General features: G+C 42.5%; 1 non-coding gene across 1 annotated transcript; it reads right to left on the reverse strand.

Moving 5' to 3' along the window:
- Positions 1-6,059: 6,059 nt before the first annotated feature.
- Positions 6,060-6,131, reverse strand: trnag-ucc. The gene has a single exon. It is a non-coding gene; the product is annotated as a tRNA-Gly (tRNA).
- Positions 6,132-17,059: the final 10,928 nt, after the last annotated feature.

The following is a 17,059-nucleotide window of genomic DNA, read 5'->3' on the forward strand; positions in this document are numbered from 1 at the left end:
GTAGCAGCAAAGAACCGCTAAGAGCTTATTTACAGACATTGGTGCTTTAGGTAAAGTTTATGATAAAGCAGGTTTGCCTGGGTCACAGAGACGATACAGAGGATAGGGAGAGTTCACCATAGTGAACAAATTCACAGAGAGCCCCAAGTCTTCATCACAAGACCCAGCTCTGGCCTTACGGCCCCACTTCATGCCTTCTAATACAGCTAACCTTGTCAAAACCAGCGGGCCTCATTCAGAACAAGAGGATGACTCCACGCACCGAGCCGCTCTATAAATAGCGATTTCATTGAGGAGTGGTGGGCTGAATGGGAGGTATTGTAAACAGCTGGACAGCTTGTGAGAGGACACAGGAGAGAGGAAGCACCCAGCATCTGGGCTGGAGCCTGGAGGCAGGGAGGCCCTCCCCGTGCAGCATGTACATATATACACTTTCCCTAATGCCTACACACATGTACTTTCCCTAATGCCTACACACATGCACTTTCCCTAATGCCTGTACACATGCACTTTCTCTAATGCCTGCACACATGCACTTTCCCTAATGCCTGCACATATATACACTTTCCCTAATGCCTACACACATGCACTTTCCCTAATGCCTGTACACATTCACTTTCCCCAATGCCTGCACATACATACACTTTCCCTAATGCCTGCACACACATGCACTTTCCCTAATGCCTGCACACATGCACTTTCCCTAATGCCTGCACATATATACACTTCCCCTAATGCCTGCACACACATGCACTTTCCCTAATGCCTGCACACATGCACTTTCCCTAATGCCTGCACATATATACACTTCCCCTAATGCCTGCACACACATGCACTTTCCCTAATGCCTACACACATACACTTTCCCTAATGCATGTACACATTCACTTTCCCTAATGCCTGCACACACATGCACTTTCCCTAATGCCTACACACATACACTTTCCATAATGTATGTACACATTCACTTTCCCTAATGCCTGCACATACATACACTTTCCCTAATGCCTGCACACACATGCACTTTCCCTAATGCCTACACACATACACTTTCCATAATGTATGTACACATTCACTTTCCCTAATGCCTGCACATACATACACTTTCCCTAATGCCTGCACACACATGCACTTTCCCTAATGCCTACACACATACACTTTCCATAATGTATGTACACATGCACTTTCCCTAATGCCTGCACATACATACACTTTCCCTAATGCCTGCACATACATACACTTTCCCTAATGCCTGCACACACATGCACTTTCCCTAATGCCTACACACATACACTTTCCATAATGTATGTACACATGCACTTTCCCTAATGCCTACACACATACACTTTCCATAATGTATGTACACATTCACTTTCCCTAATGCCTGCACATACATACACTTTCCCTAATGCCTGCACATACATACACTTTCCCTAATGTCTGCACATATAAAATTTCCCTAATGCATGTACATATATACACTTTTTCCCTGATCTGTACTGTAAGAGATTTAACTATCAATCAGAATATGTATGCATGTAATTCAGGTATCTGGATTTACAGGGTCTTTGGTCTACAGGTTTAATTTGAATCAAGTTTATAACCATTTCATTTTCCAAGTAACCAGGAAAATGAAAGATGGACCTAGTATGTTGCATATTATAAAGAGATGTTTTTGGATCAACTTGACTTTGTCGTGTTTAATCATGAACCTAAATGAATTTATCGGCAAGCCATATTAGATTTGCGTTCAAAGAATCCAGGGCCCCTCCTTCAAAAAATTATAACAAACATCACAACGAATACTGCATCATACATCCACTCTCGTGGAAAGAGGCCCAGCCTGTGAATCAGTCATTTGATTCATTGATCATTCACCAATGTGTACAAACAGTGGGTTATAATGGGCCTGTACCATTTTACTCTTTTCAGGAGAATGAAAAACATGAATACAAACCAAAACAATTTTCTAGTGGCTGATACTATGTGACTCAGTGACCACAAAGCGGCTGGCCATTTTGTCTGCGTATTTATTCCTTTTGATAAATGACATCTTAATTTGGACCTTTTTAATGGGTGGGATGGGCTTCTGTTAGTCACTGTGCCTATAAGCTGTCTCTCTCCACTCATGACTCAATGACAACTGTGTGTCCTGGCTCCTGTAATGTCTGTGGCGTCTGGGCTGAGCAGAGGGAGTTTTAATAACAGCTCAAAATGGCGGTGAATCAGATCCACTTCCTCCCTCTGCTTTCCCTCTTCCTCCTTAGTGGCTCTAACACCTGAGAGGGTAAATTTCATATTCTGCTCTCAGCTCTACACACATGACCTTGATTAAGAGGTCGACTGACCTGCTCTAACGTCACACCGAGGGGCTAACCCAAATCCAGTCCAGTCAACCTGAGCCAGCTTATGTTCTGCTCCAGGATGCTCTTCTACCTCTATAACTTGAAACCATTTTCACTTTGTGAAATGTAAATAACTGATAAAATTCCTCCCCACATATTTTTATTGCTTGCAGAATGTATCATTGGTTACCACTAGGGAATTTGGGGGGGGGGGGGGGGGGTACTCCTTTACATGAGAAGAACATTATTTTACTGTATGCTGTTCCATTTTGCCATACCCCTGTTGAGAGGCCAGCATTGGTTTGACACATTTCATTAGTCCTAATTCTATTACTGAAGATTGTTTACGGTACGCTGGTTCTCCATTGTCATTTCTGCTGAAACCTGAATTCATCCAATGTCAGAGGTTCTGTGGCAGTTCATTTGTATTAATTACAATAAAATGCACATTAAATTAAATATTTGTCACTAATTGGGACAGCGCTCTATCCTGGGAAGGCCAGATCTGTTGGCGCATGGCTGTTGCTGTGGAAAGTGGCAGAGTTCAGAGGAAAACTGTTCATGCTGACAGACTGCGAATAAGCAATTTTTCTCCTTAAAAAAAAAACAAGCACAGACCGCCTCTTTCATCAGGCAGCCTAAAAACAAGGAGGTGCTTCAGCTCTCGATACCCGGTCATCAAACCACGGCCAATTAGAGCATTAGGAGAAGAAGTCATTTATTTAGGCTCTTTAAGGAAAAAAAAGGTGCTAAACTCCCAAAAACCATTCCCTCATACCCGGCTGAAATTTCATCCAAAACTGCTTTTGCCCCACGGAGTGTGAAAGAGGGATATTCAGGGGCAGAATGAGAGAGGGACCCCAGGAGACCAGAGGCAGTAGACCAGACCCTGCCAGGCCAAGGCAGGCTTGAGAAACACCAGGCGCTCTCTTTCCCTCCCCCTCCCCGGCCTACCATCTCTCCACAGGGACTCTCGGCACATTCTTGGGGGCTTAAATAATCGCCACGTTCAGAAAATGATCACGGTGGTTTAGGAGCAGCAGCATGTGCGTGAAGCACTCAAGGAGCTCTTCCCAACCTGAAATATCAAAGAGACAGGAGGACAGTGACTGCTGGCCAGCACGCAGACAATGCCAGGGTGATGACGGCTCCACTCCAGCTGCACGTCACGGACCTCTTCCCTGGCCAACCTGTCTCTACCTCGCCCTTCAATTTCAAGTAGAACTCCCCAAAAATGCTCCAGTGTTGTGCAATCTCCCACTGCCCAGAAGCGTTTCCACAGCTCCACCTAATCAGAGGAAATGATGGGTGTCTTCTCCATTTCTCCATGGTAACCACATGTCATGTCACAAGACTGTGGCCATCACTCCACTGGCAATAGCGCCATCAGATTCCACTGTGAACCATACAACAGTTTCAGAGGAATAGAAGTAGCAATGTGCTTACACTCATATTCCCAAACTATGGAGAAGGATGCAGGAGGAAAGACACAGCTGGTTGGGTCTCCCCTTCAGCTTCCACCAGAAGCACTTCTCTTATGCTCGCAGATTAACACATTCTTTGAACCCTACAGTTCTTCCCAGGGTGTTCCAAATGTGCATACAAGATCACATATAAATATAGTCAAATGATCACACACTGTATAAATATAATACATTAGCAGAAAGAAAATGTGTTCCTAAAAAAACAAAGGAAATCCTTCATGGGGCAAAGAGGTAAGTAAAAGAAACACCTTCCAAGCCGGGATGCATATCGTAAACCCATGTGATGGTGGTGCTCTTGGAAGATTTGGCAGAGCAGCAAAGATGATGTTGAGACATTGGTGCTTGCCGGAAGAGCGTTGGAACGAGATGGATTTCCCTGTATCTGCTCTTGGAGAGCATCAGCAGGCCCTCTGCAGAAGGTCAATGGCCCTCTTTAATAGCCATTCATCACAGCAGATCCAGACCATGGCAGCATAAACCACATTGCCTCTGACCACTTCCAGGTGTCCAAAAACTGCTTGGAAGCATAGTGTAGTGTTAAGTAGTCCATTTAGCATACCCATAGAAGAAAAGTGCCCTGATTATTATTATTATTATTATTATTATTATACTCTTCAATGAAATAATTTTGCAATCAATTAAACTTTTGATTCCCTGAATGAATTTGTTTTGCACAAGAACCTGAACAGAAACATAAAAATACATACATTATAGAAGCATAATACAATACTGACAATTACGGCATAAAATAGATAACATAGTAAATGACGTAGGGTGCCTTCTTACTATTCTCTTGACACCAAATACATTAATTGGCTTGAGGGGAAAAGAGGCTCTGAAAAAAATTGTTCGCTGGAATATTATTTGCTTGCAAGAGGAAGGTTCACCTGACAGGTACATCATATGTTAGCGGTTTGACTATACCCTACCCTAAAATTTGATAACTGCAGTGTGATAGACAATTATACGTCCACCCATCCATACCCACTTATTCCAGGTCAGGGTCGCGGGGGGTGCCGAAGCCTCAGCATGCATTGGGCGAGAGGCAGGAATACACCCTGGAAAGTTTGCCAGTCCATCACAGGGCACACCCACCATTCACTCTCACACTCATACCTGCATGTCTTTGGACTGTGGGAGGAAACTGGAGTACCAGAGGAAACCCATGAGGATACTGGGAGAACATGCAAGCTCCATACTGAAAGGCCCAGGCTGGGATTCAAACCAATGACCTTCTTGCTGTGAGGCAACAGTGCTTTCACATTCAGTTAGTTCTTGCCTGTTGGTTATCCTAGAATTACCAAAAGTTAGTCTGTTTTGCAAGTTTAAACTATCTTAAATGTGTATGTCATCTTACATTGCATCATTTGCCTCTCGTCAAATGAAGATTACAAGATGGCTAATTTATTCAACTAACTAGTTAGCTAGAAATTTGTATATCACTAGAGAAAGCTGGATTACTATTTGGATAATATTATTTTGCTAGTCGTAGCAAATGCGAGCTAGGGTATATACTTAGAGAGTTAGCCCGCAAACTACGTAGTTGCCAGCTGTTACCAAGCTAGACACAAACTAATTTACCAACACAAATACCTTTTTGCTTGCTGGTTGTTCTCATATATGTTAACTTGGCTTATTCAGGCACCCGATTCTACTTATCACAGTCTTGATTGAAGACCATGATTTGTTTATTGGTTGAATCGGGTGTCATAGTGCTGGGCTAAAACAAAAAACCTGCGCCCACACTGGCCTGTTTTGAATAAGATTGGACACCCCTGGTTTTGAGGGAGCAGCCACGTATATACCCTGGGAAACCCATTTGCAGAATGTAGAAGACAAACTTAATCTGATAAGTAGGACCACCATTAATTTCTTCCAAAGTAATTTTCTCACTGGTATTTAAATCAGCCTAGAGCCTTCTTGGATTGCATGTGTTAGACAGCTATCACATTAAACCTCTTCAGTTGTCTATGTTTATAATTCTGCTTATATCTTCTGTCTGAAGCAGAAGATAACAAATAGATCCCAAGTTCAAGACTTTATTGTGTCGCTATATGAACTTATATTAAAATTCTTTATGAAATTCAGAGTGTATATAAGTTATTGTTCATAAGGCATATGTGTTTTTCACCAGCCATCTCGGCATGTGGCACGCCCTCCTAACGCAAATGGTTGACGGTATCCCTGCTGTCCAAACAGCTATAAAAAGACAGGATAAAGCAAAATGGCTTGCGATGGCCGGGAATCGAACCCGGGTCAACTGCTTGGAAGGCAGCTATGCTAACCACTATACCACCATCGCAGACGTTTAGCATCTTCAATGGGATTTGATGCTGCTGCTACAGAGTACGGGGATTTCTGTGGCAATATGCCAGCTGACAGGAATGATGTAACGGAGACTTCTCTGAAGCTATTTTCAAAATGAGTCGCATAAACGCATAATATCTACTGTCAAAACGCAGAGAAATTTAATTATTCCTGAATGTTGGTTGCATGCATTCACGTTTCTAAGAAGGTTTTATTTCGTCATTAAATTACATCTTATGTTGCGTGTATTAGGCCATATGTATTTCGTGTTAGAAAAATTATATATATAAATGAAACTGTTTGTGTTGTAAAATAGAATGAGTACATGCTGTACGGAATGTATTAACTGTAAATTTAATGCGCAGACCCACAAACCAAAAGTTGTTTTGCAAACGAATGTAGTTTCCTCGCATTCTGAATTTACACCAGCTACAAAAGTGATGACAATGAACGAACAGTTGTCATTTTCTTAGCACGAACAGCCACGTTCATCCGCAAGAACTGTTCGCCTAGATACTTTCTTGTTGTTACTTAACAGCCTAGTAATAGTATATTTTGTTGTTTAGTAATAAGCCGTCGCCTCGTATATTATAAGTTGAACTGAAGAAACCGTAAATAAAAGAGTTGTTCAGAATAATAACGTAATGTGAGGAAAGTAAACTGTGCGTAGCCCACGTTTCATCCCTGGTGATTTTTCTCCGTGTCAAAGCAACATCCTCCAGGATAGCCTACTGTCGTGTACGCCTCAGATTCTGATGCACTTGAACAAAGAGCGCACTCTACCGGTCAAGAATTGCTTTGCTGGCCATATTTCCATTCATATATAATTTGCTTCTGAAATAATGCATTTGACGTTTTGACGCGAGAAGGATTGATTTATTAAGATTTGTAATAATAAGAAATACATTTAAATTAAAAAAAAAAAAACGTTTACGCATTAACCGTGTGTTCCAACTCGGACTATAGGTGAAACAGCAGCATGATTTGAAAATAGATCTGGCCTATACAATTACGGCCGCTCGAGCATCTGTTCTTGGAGATCGACCATCCTGTAGGTTTTCATTTCAACCCTGATTTGGCACACCTGATTCTACACCAGCTCAACATGATCTCTAGCTGTTGAATGAGGCATGCTTTGTTAGGGTTGGGATGAAAACCTACAGTTGAATGAGCCGTGCTTTGTTAGGGTAGGATTGAAAACGTACTGGGCGTTAGATCTCCAGGAACACGGTTGGTTACCACTGTTTTAGAGGCTGCAACGTTGAAACAATTGATAGTCAAAAGTACGCAATAAATTACAGTCCCAAGACGCCTGCAAATCGGTGCGTAGCAAACACGTAGTGAAATTTATAAGCATCTTAAAAATACCTTCAAATCTCCTTGTAAACACATCGTTGACGTAGTCTATTACTAATCCCAATAAAAAAACGACCATGCAAGCGAAATAAGCATAATGCATTCATCACAGTAAATGGTTTGCCATGGCAAAATTGACGGGACAGTAAATATTTAGTTCAGTTTTGCTTTCCGCGTAATCTAAGCAGTTACTTTTTTTCTCTAGCAGAGACGAATACATACAGTAAATCGTGTTTAAGGTTAAATTGGTTCAAAATTAAACTTGATTTGGTGTTTGTAGACAGTGAGGCATGGTATTAACGACCGACCAGTGATTTATTTTTCTGTCTCCTATGAACATTGCTGGGAGTGTGGAGGCAATAGGACGGCATAAAATAATCAACCCAAGACATAATTATGCAATGACACCCGTCGCTTCTTCAACTTGAGAAGCATTAATGAAATTGTGAAGCTCTTTTTTCCGTGTGGTAGGCCACTAGGCCTGTGGAAACTGTTTTAGCCACAGCTGATGGATTTCAGCTGTCTTGACATCTTGGTGAAAACCTTGAGGTAATATATCACTCATTAGAGAACGAGAGCCATATCAACACCTGACTGTGCTGTTCGGTAGGTTACTGGAAGCATGCAAGTAGTTTAGCTGTAGGTTATTCCTAGCCTTCACCCACCGCTCTCCAGGGCGTGGAAGGATATTTTGTTTAAAATGTCTTTTTCATGCGATAGATAGTTCCTCAATTTAACCCTCCTGTTATGTTGCGGGTCAAATTGACCCTTTTTAAAGTTTGAAAATCTAGGAAAAATACTTAAAATTATTTTTTCAGTATGAAACTTCTTCTACTGGCCTTAATTAGTGTAATCAACATTTTAAATGAAAATGGTTCATTTCATGTATTTGCAAACCCCCCCTGTATGGGGATTGACCCGGGAACATTTTTGCTGTACCTAAAAAATGAACAGAACAGGAGGGTTAAGGTTATCCTAAAAATTTTTTTATTTACGACATACATACATCAGGCCTACAGTTATACCATCCATGCTCTCCAGAGGATTGCGTTTGTGCATTGCACTGTGCACTTATCCAGCACACTGGATGTTGTTATTCTATTTTCAATATCCATTATAGTCAGAACACTGAAGAATGACAAATGTGTCAAAATATGTCAAAAGGTAAACGAATATTTAACGTCATGCAAAATGCATAGAGACACATGTAGTTTGTTTTGCTACATAATTAGCTGCATTTTATCATTATGTTATTGGCTAGTTTGATCAGGCAACAGTTTTCTAGTGGGCTAAATCAAGCTAGCTAGCCAGTTCACGTTTGCTTTATAGGCTAGCCATTGTAGATAATTATTTCCAGGAAGAAATCATGTCAATATTGAAACTCTTGATTTTTATTGCACAGAACATTTTGCATGGATTAAACAGAAACAAAACTTAACTATTATTACAACTACTACAATTTCAGCTGCAGCCATTTCAGATAGTCTTTTCAGCTGAAAAATGCTAGTTAGCATTGTCTTAAAGCATACTTTGCAGGATTTTAATGAAAAATATTATAAAATATGTATTTATTACATATTACATATATTTATTATAAAATAACCATGCTCAGTCATATCGATGATGCACTGGCAATCTCTCTCTGCACATTTGCTGAATCCATGTTCCTATGCCTGCATTTCTTATAAGATCTGTTTGGGACGTTTCTGGCAGTAGTGCTGTGGGCAGGTGGGGGTTCACGTTTCATGGCAGTGTTTGTTGCTAGCTAGCTTAATCTGCAGTAACAGAGGTGAAGAAGCCCAAGAACAACAAAGCAAAATGACAAGCTGACAGGGCGCGTTCAAAAACCAGAGTCAACCTTGGAATTGATTTTCCTCAGTGGTTCAGCTGAAGTTCACCAAGGGGATGAAAAGCGATGTGGGGCTGGCATGTTTCCTGTTGGACCTATAAGCAACCTTACCTCTAGCTATCCAGCCAGCCAGGCTTGTTGCGCTCAAGGGTGTTTCTTTCCCTCAAAGGAGGTGAGTGGGTGGGGTTGTGCATAGTGGAGTAAACACAGGACCAAGCAAGGCTAAAAATCCTGCATAGTATGGCTTTAATGGAATACAACTGGCTTAAACATGGGTTAGCATGTCTTGTTTGAAATGCACAGTAGAAATGGCACTTATCTACGTGGGTGGCAGTTAAGAAGGACTGAATTCACTGCCCCCTACTGTATTGTGCGTTCCAATTTTTATAGTCTTCGGTTTGGTTACGGTGTCAATTTTTTTGAAGAGCAGTATTCACACTTTCCCTGTTGCCGACCGACGACTGTAGAATCTTGTCTTATTGACTTGGTTTTTCATCTTGTTTTGCAGGGACCATAAATTTGTCACTGATTATTTTTTGCTTTTTATGTCTACAGCTCTTTCTGTCAAACCTAAAGGAGGCCACAGCACAACCTGCAGTGCCGGTAAGCAGAGGACAGTCGTGCCTGTTGGCACCCCGGTTTTCACTCTAAGTGACTATTGCACCATAATAATGGGTGGGGTTGTGATTACTTTCCAATGGTTTTGCAGTACTACATGTTAGGAGATAGTTGTCATGAATACATTGGAAAACATAAACAGTATGAGGAACAGGGGCCAGACATTTCTTCCCATTTTGTCCTGAGTGTACTAGTAATATTTAATGTTTTGGTTTTTATGAGGATATTCATGAACAGGTTTGGTGAATGTGTGGAGTATTTATGTTGCTCTGCCTCCTTTTCCGAGGATGAGGGTGTTCTGATGAATTCAAGAGGGATGTTGCAAGCTTGTATTTTCCATTATGCAACAATATTACATTCTGCTAGCATCTCGATGCCCTCACATTTGTCTCAGTAATCCAACCTTTAAGCTCCTGGTGATTTTAATATTAGCTGAGCAGTAAGGGAATACTGTAAGGTAAACATCCTCTTTCTTTGTCATTTTTAGGGGCTAAGATTTGAAAAGGTTTCTGTGTGAAATAGTGGACCAAATCTTAGGAAAGCAAGCCACATTTTCAGCCACGTGTTCACATACCACTACTACACTACACTGTAAAGTAAATAAAAAGGAATGTATTATTGAAGGTACCATATTTTCCCCAGAACTGAAGTCTGGCCTACAATAATGACATAATTCTCCTCCATCAGAGACAAGGGCTGTATCATAAGTCAGCTACACACCAGGGAATAGGATATTTCATTCACTGGCCAGGCTCAGGATTCCAACAATAACATCTTCCTGCCGAAGAAAAATTCCTTCATCTCACACACTTCTCTCTGCAGGGACACACTGCCCCGCTAATCCTGCTTCCTGTAAATGAAGTCATTTCACAATCTAATTTGAAGCTTTTCATATTTTTGAAAAAAATATATCTGCCATTGCCTTAGTCACAGGGAAAAAAATTAATCCAGTTGATCCCTGGAATAAAAAAAAAAGCTGTGCATTCCTTTTCTGTTCCTTCCTTTTTGTCAGAGAAATATTCTCATGTTACGTGTTTCTAAGCCCTGTGGTATGAGCCGCTATTTGGCCTCATAATTCCGGGGCGTTAATTGTCTGGTACAGTGCGGACGGTGAGCTGGTGGTGAAGAAGTAACAAAACAGACGGGGATATTGTTGAGAGCTGTGCCCTGCCAAAATCATCTCTAATCACAGCTTTGAATGTGCCTGGACGACGGGGGCTACGAGCCCTGTCTGTAAGTGGAGGTGACAGTGTGTCTGTGAAACGCATTACAAGTCAGAGGAAATTGGAGATAAACAGATTGAAAAAAAAAAATCGCAATCTCTGCTGGAAGCAGCAGTGTACAGAGGGCAGGAAATAAACCTGTATTTAAGCTGATTACCCCAGCGGAGTCCTCAGCCCTTTCAGCAGCTCAGTGCAGCCTGGCCGCACCGCAGCCACTGCTGTTAATTAGAGATTTGCGAGGGGAAAAAGGCAGCCTTGTCAGACTTTCGGGAGTGTTAGTGATGGCTGGCTGGAGGGGGGGACGTGCGGGGGTTTTAATTGGGCCTGTATGGTGTATCGCTGGCTGGGCCTAGCTCTGGTGATAATTGCAGGACGCAGGTGGCTATAGTGACAGCTCAGCTCAGGCCAGCCCAGGCCAGCCTGTCCATTCCTGTCAGGACCCGGGACACTGAGCAGACAGCTTCCCAGCCCCACACTCATTACCCGAACCTGCCCGCCCCGTCTCCCTGGCAACACACACTGAGCCCCCTCCACAACTTTCGCAGACATCCCAACTGTGCCTGGGAAGGGTTGAGAAAAAAATGCCACAGAAAAATTACATTGCAGATTGTGGACTCAATAAAGGCCACATTAATTGTAAAAGTAGCTGCCATATTATTTTTACCACGGGAGAACATATTAAACATGTGGCAGTTGGCTAACTTTTTAGGAATTCACAAACTGTCCTAACTGTACCTTTCTTATTACTGAAGCCGGAAATCCTGCTCTGCCTTTCAAGTTTGGATGAATGAAAAATATAATTCTGGACATCACTTGACATCAGCAAACAGGCAATTCCTGTTTAAAATGAAGGAAAGCTGCATTTCAGTGCAGTCTGCTGTATTCATTGTGCTTCACCAAGTGTTTCAAACAGCTAGATTTTTTATTTTCTGGAAGGTTTCTCCTCCAAAGCTCATTTAAACCCGCATGTGTTTTCCAGCACGCAGTGCTACCTGATTTTCTTTGCATTTTTTCCTTCTGAAGTGCCTTTGCCGAGGTTATCAGCCATTTCTCATCCCAAAGCTTCCAAACATGTCATGACTGGAAAGGCGTGCCATACGCCTCGTACCATCAAGATCTGCCCGATAACCATCCCGAAACAGCTTGTCAAACACATGCACAAGACTTGTTAAGATCTGGAAAGCATGCTTGTAAAAAAAAAAATAATAAAAATGTGCCGCTGTCTACTGGCACGAATCTCCCAACAGCCCGCAACCAGAGTGCTGAGAACTTACTTACAACTTCCTGTACGTCTCCAGCCTCAGGCAGAATCATTCTGGCAGAGACGCTGAGAAGAGCAGGGCAGAATGAATCACCACTGCCACCTAGAAAAAAATCACTGAGGAAGAAAACACATTGTGCACATATTTTATATTTCAGACAGATCAACAAATTGAGTACTCAAAGTACTCAAACCAGAATGTGTTTTATGGTGGTCACAGGGTAGTGGCAGGAGAGGTGCACTTTCGGTGCAACTACTGACATGCTTTTGAGTATGATTCATTTCATAAATCCAGTAAATTAATCAGAAAATGAGGTCTAGGGGGAAAAGGAGGAGGTCTGGGCTGGAGAAAGAGCAGATCTGCACATGGCTGAAATGGATCACAGCACTCAGAGAGTTGAAATGGCAAGATAGTTTGATGACACAATAGATGATTGATGTTGATCATTGTAACATTGGGAGTGCGTGGTACAGAAATGATTGGGTCTTTGCTAAACTAATCTTCTGTGCTTTTTGGGAGGCTGTTCCACGTTACTGTACTTGTGGAAAATGAATTTGGACAGAGGGATGACATCAGCTGTCAAAGTGACGCTGTGCGTATTCGGTGCCCTAAAGAAAACATGCTTTGCAACGGTTAGAATAAACAATACGTTGCAGACTTCAGAAAGGACCATGTAAAATATGAAAGGGCCTACCCTATAAAACTGATGCAAAACTGTGACACCGGGTGGAATTCAATCAAAACTTAAATACCCATCCCATAAACGGTCCATCTGGCTCCTGAGGGATGTAAGATAAAAAAGGAAAATTTTCACCACTGAGAAATATAATGCCTCAGACAGAATTTTCTCTGTGCTGTTTATGGTCAGTCACAGGGGCTGATCTTACTTCTTCTGTACAGTATAGTATTTGGTACTGTAAGATGTTATATAATTACAGTATGGTGGAGCATATTTTTAATTTAGATGGTACTAGTGAAGACAGATTTCCTATGAATTTGTTCCAGTATTTTGGGTGGCTGCATAGTTACACAGTCACCATATAGTGCACTGCAGAAGGCATAGAGGGCTCTCGATATTCTAATTTATGCAGCACTGTGCAGACCTCTTTGTGTATACCAGCATCTAAAGGATTTAGATACTACCCATTATACAACCTGTTATGGAACGCAAGAAAATGTAATGTCCGATAATCTGGGCAGTCACACTCCGTCTGTAAACACTGCTCGCACTGCAGAAACCCAAGGAGGTCATTTCTCACTGACCGAATCGGACCAATAGAATTTCTCGGTTTGTGCACGCAAAATATCAGACAAGATTTTTGTGCTTAGGCGAGGCTCAGGGCTGTCTGCGAGCCGGGCGATGAAAGGCGGCGGACCCGGCGCTACAGCGTTCGCACACAGCTGTGTCTTCCCCGGGGGGGCACTTGGGCTCCAGGTGCTAGACCTCAGCCCGGGAAGAGCCTGTAAATAAATGGTTTTGTCACTGTATTAACACATTCCCCCGTCCGCCGGGACCAGCTTACCCGCAAGCTGCTCACGACCACCCCCGGCCGCTCGGCCACGCCTCTGACATCACTGCAGGAGGACCTGCGCACTTCCTCCATGCACTGCTTCTGCGGGGATGAAATCTCCCAACTCTCCCCAAGTTCTGTGTAGTTTTCAAATGTCACTCTTCCTCATTCACTTTCCCTCAATTTCTTGGATTAGCTGTGCTTCCACGTATGTGAAGTAGGCAACCTGACCCCCTGGCCTAATTTGGTGGAGGCACCCTTTTGGCCTTAGATCCAAACTATTGTACACCGCTTAGATTAATATTTTTTCCAGTAAAAGTGGAAAGGAACTGTTGGAGAAACAGGCGAGATTAGCTGTATGTGAGAATGTGTGCCACACCCCAAGAGGTTAACAAATCATTTCCTTTTTAGACTTCATTATTGTTTCAGTGTTTCTCTGTAACACTGTCTCTCGATTACGGAGTAAATACACTAAAATGAATTGTTTGCATATGGTCAAAATATTAGAAGTAGAAGTGTCCTTAGGTAGTGAAGGTGCAGTGAATTATCTGCACTGGTTTTGGGTGTCTAGTTATAGCGTGTAGAGCAGGATTGTGGGGGAAAGGGGGATCTCTATGGTGAGGGGTACTTGGTACGCGTAGAGGGAGAGGGAGACGAAGGAGGCGGGACGAAATCTGGGAACTCAATCTCATTTTCAGGAATGTGTGGAATTTCCCTGGGCCCTGTCTCAGCCAATATTTGATTTAGATGAAAATGATAGAAGAGGCTCAGTCCCCCTCAGTCTATAACTGAGAGGCTGCCCCCCCCTGCCCCCCACCTCTAACATCCCAACCCCCACCCCAGCACAAAATTCCAACAAACACAGAAAGCTTCACAGACACTCATGTAAATACAACCCATGCAAAGACTACAAAGCTGTGTGATTCTTTGAACTATAACACCACACAAATGGATAAAAGGACCATAAGACTACTATCTATTATTCAAACTATGGCCCTGAAAAATATGAATATCACAGACCCCCCCCCACCTCCCCAACATACTCAGATCAGAGGTAAGCCTTGCTTGTCCTGACTTCCAGACTTTTCTGTGTGTACTAACCACTGTCTGTTAGTAGCCATTTTATGAATAATCATTCCTAAGTCATTTCAGTTCATTATCATTATCAACATCATCAAAGGATATATGACATCTGGAATCCTTGGACCTCAGTCTGACCTCTGACCTCTTCCACTGACTAAAGAACCATTTGTGTGACGTTGCCTAACAAAGACGCATGCTTAATAATCCCCTCAAACCTGTTTTACTTTATTTTATGTGAAAGAAATCAAAATAAACAGTCAAATTTTATTCAGAGGTCTTTCTACACATCGCAGACATGACCATTTGGCTTCTGAGATTAAGAAAAACATCCATAGAAATGCCAGAGGGCAGGCTTGCTACTAATTATTATCTGAAAAAAGAACATTAAAAACAGTGGAGAATTCTTCCCCGGTCAGCCTGACGTTATCAGGTTGCTATATAGCAGTGCTGCTGGGAGTGAAGGTGGGCAGGGGTGCCAGTGGTAGAGGCCTGATATATGCCATGTACATGGGCTGTGAAAAAAGGCCCAGCTGGAGGAAAGAATGAAAGTATCATTAATCACACGAGCTTTCTGTGCTGCAGGCGGGATGGTCATTCACGTTTCGCAGAGGGAGAGACGGAAAGCAGGAATGCAGTGTACGGGTGGTCAATTAGTTTAGAGTTTCAACTGTGACTGACTGGCTCGGAACCATGGGATCCCCTCCCGTCTTTTCAAAAACCGCCATCGCCATCGACAGGGAGAGAAACACCGATGAAACCGCATGCCGCGATCAGAAGCATTCCCAGAGCTAAAGCGAGAACTTCAGGCCCATTACTCCGGCCTAGATCAGCAGCCTTCTCCGCCTTCTAGTGGGATCGCTTTACAACCGGTCCACCAATAGTTTTCACACTGTAGAATTTTTTGATAAGCATTGGTCTTTGTTTTTGTTTAGTTTTTTTTTCCAATAATTAAGCCGTACTGTAACAAAGCAATTGTGTATGTGTTTGGAATCCTGTCTAATGAGTAAGCCAGCTCACCTGGTCATTTCAGATAATTAGTTGAATACCTTCTGTGGGGAATGTAACAGTCACATAAAGCTCATTTTGACACATAAATAAATATATGTATTTACTGTACGGTTTATAAGTAATGTGAACAGGATAGAGGCCAGCCATCCGTACGTAAATGCTGAACCTTGACTGAAAATTCCCAAAGAGCTTAATAATTTTCAGCTTTCATTTAAAAACTCATTACACTGTGCTGGGCTTCAGCTGATCCTCAACCACCAATAAATTGTGGTCTGGGAGTGTTGAGATATTCTGGATCATTACCAGAGTCTCACTGGTGATACCCATGTGAAATGCTTTCACCCTGAGAGGAGGGTGATTTATATGGGTGATTGTGCATTCCCAAGTCCTGGTGTTGAGAGGGGTGTGAATGGGGAGGGGAGGGTCAGCTGCAGTCTCTGGTTCATGGTTCAAACAAGGAGGCACCTCATCAAGAAACAAAAACACTTCTAATACATTTCTGAAACAATTGCTGAAGTCATTAAAGACAGAGCCAACAAAGGGGGGTGGAGGGAAAAGAGAAAGCGGCTCAAATTGGTTGTCGTTGGCTAACTCTGCTCTTCTGCTGGGTCTGTCAGAAACTGGGAAGGAGCTTTTGACTTGTTAATAACATCAGAGGAATTATGATAACAGTCACAGACCGTATTATCCCTAGCCACATTTCTGTGGCTGCTCTGATTACGGCACAAGTCTCGATTATTAATGACCTCCTTTGCTGTAATAACAATGTACATCCAGTCAGAGTAGGTGATTCATTTGGTCTGAGGATTTGAGTAAACAATAAGGACCGACAGTGTGCGCACGTCCACACTACCGTTCAGACAGCAGACCTGAGACATACCCCGATTCTGTCCTTTCCTCCCTGTCAGATCACGCGGCCTCTGACAATTCATTCTGGCTCTGCTCCATGTTGAGGAATGTGCTGCGTGTGTGTGTGCTTCTGTGTTTCTGGATGTACTTCAGTACGTGTGTGT

Source organism: Anguilla anguilla, chromosome 16 (assembly GCF_013347855.1).
Source record: "Anguilla anguilla isolate fAngAng1 chromosome 16, fAngAng1.pri, whole genome shotgun sequence".
In the NCBI taxonomy this organism is placed as follows: Eukaryota; Metazoa; Chordata; class Actinopteri; order Anguilliformes; family Anguillidae; genus Anguilla; species Anguilla anguilla.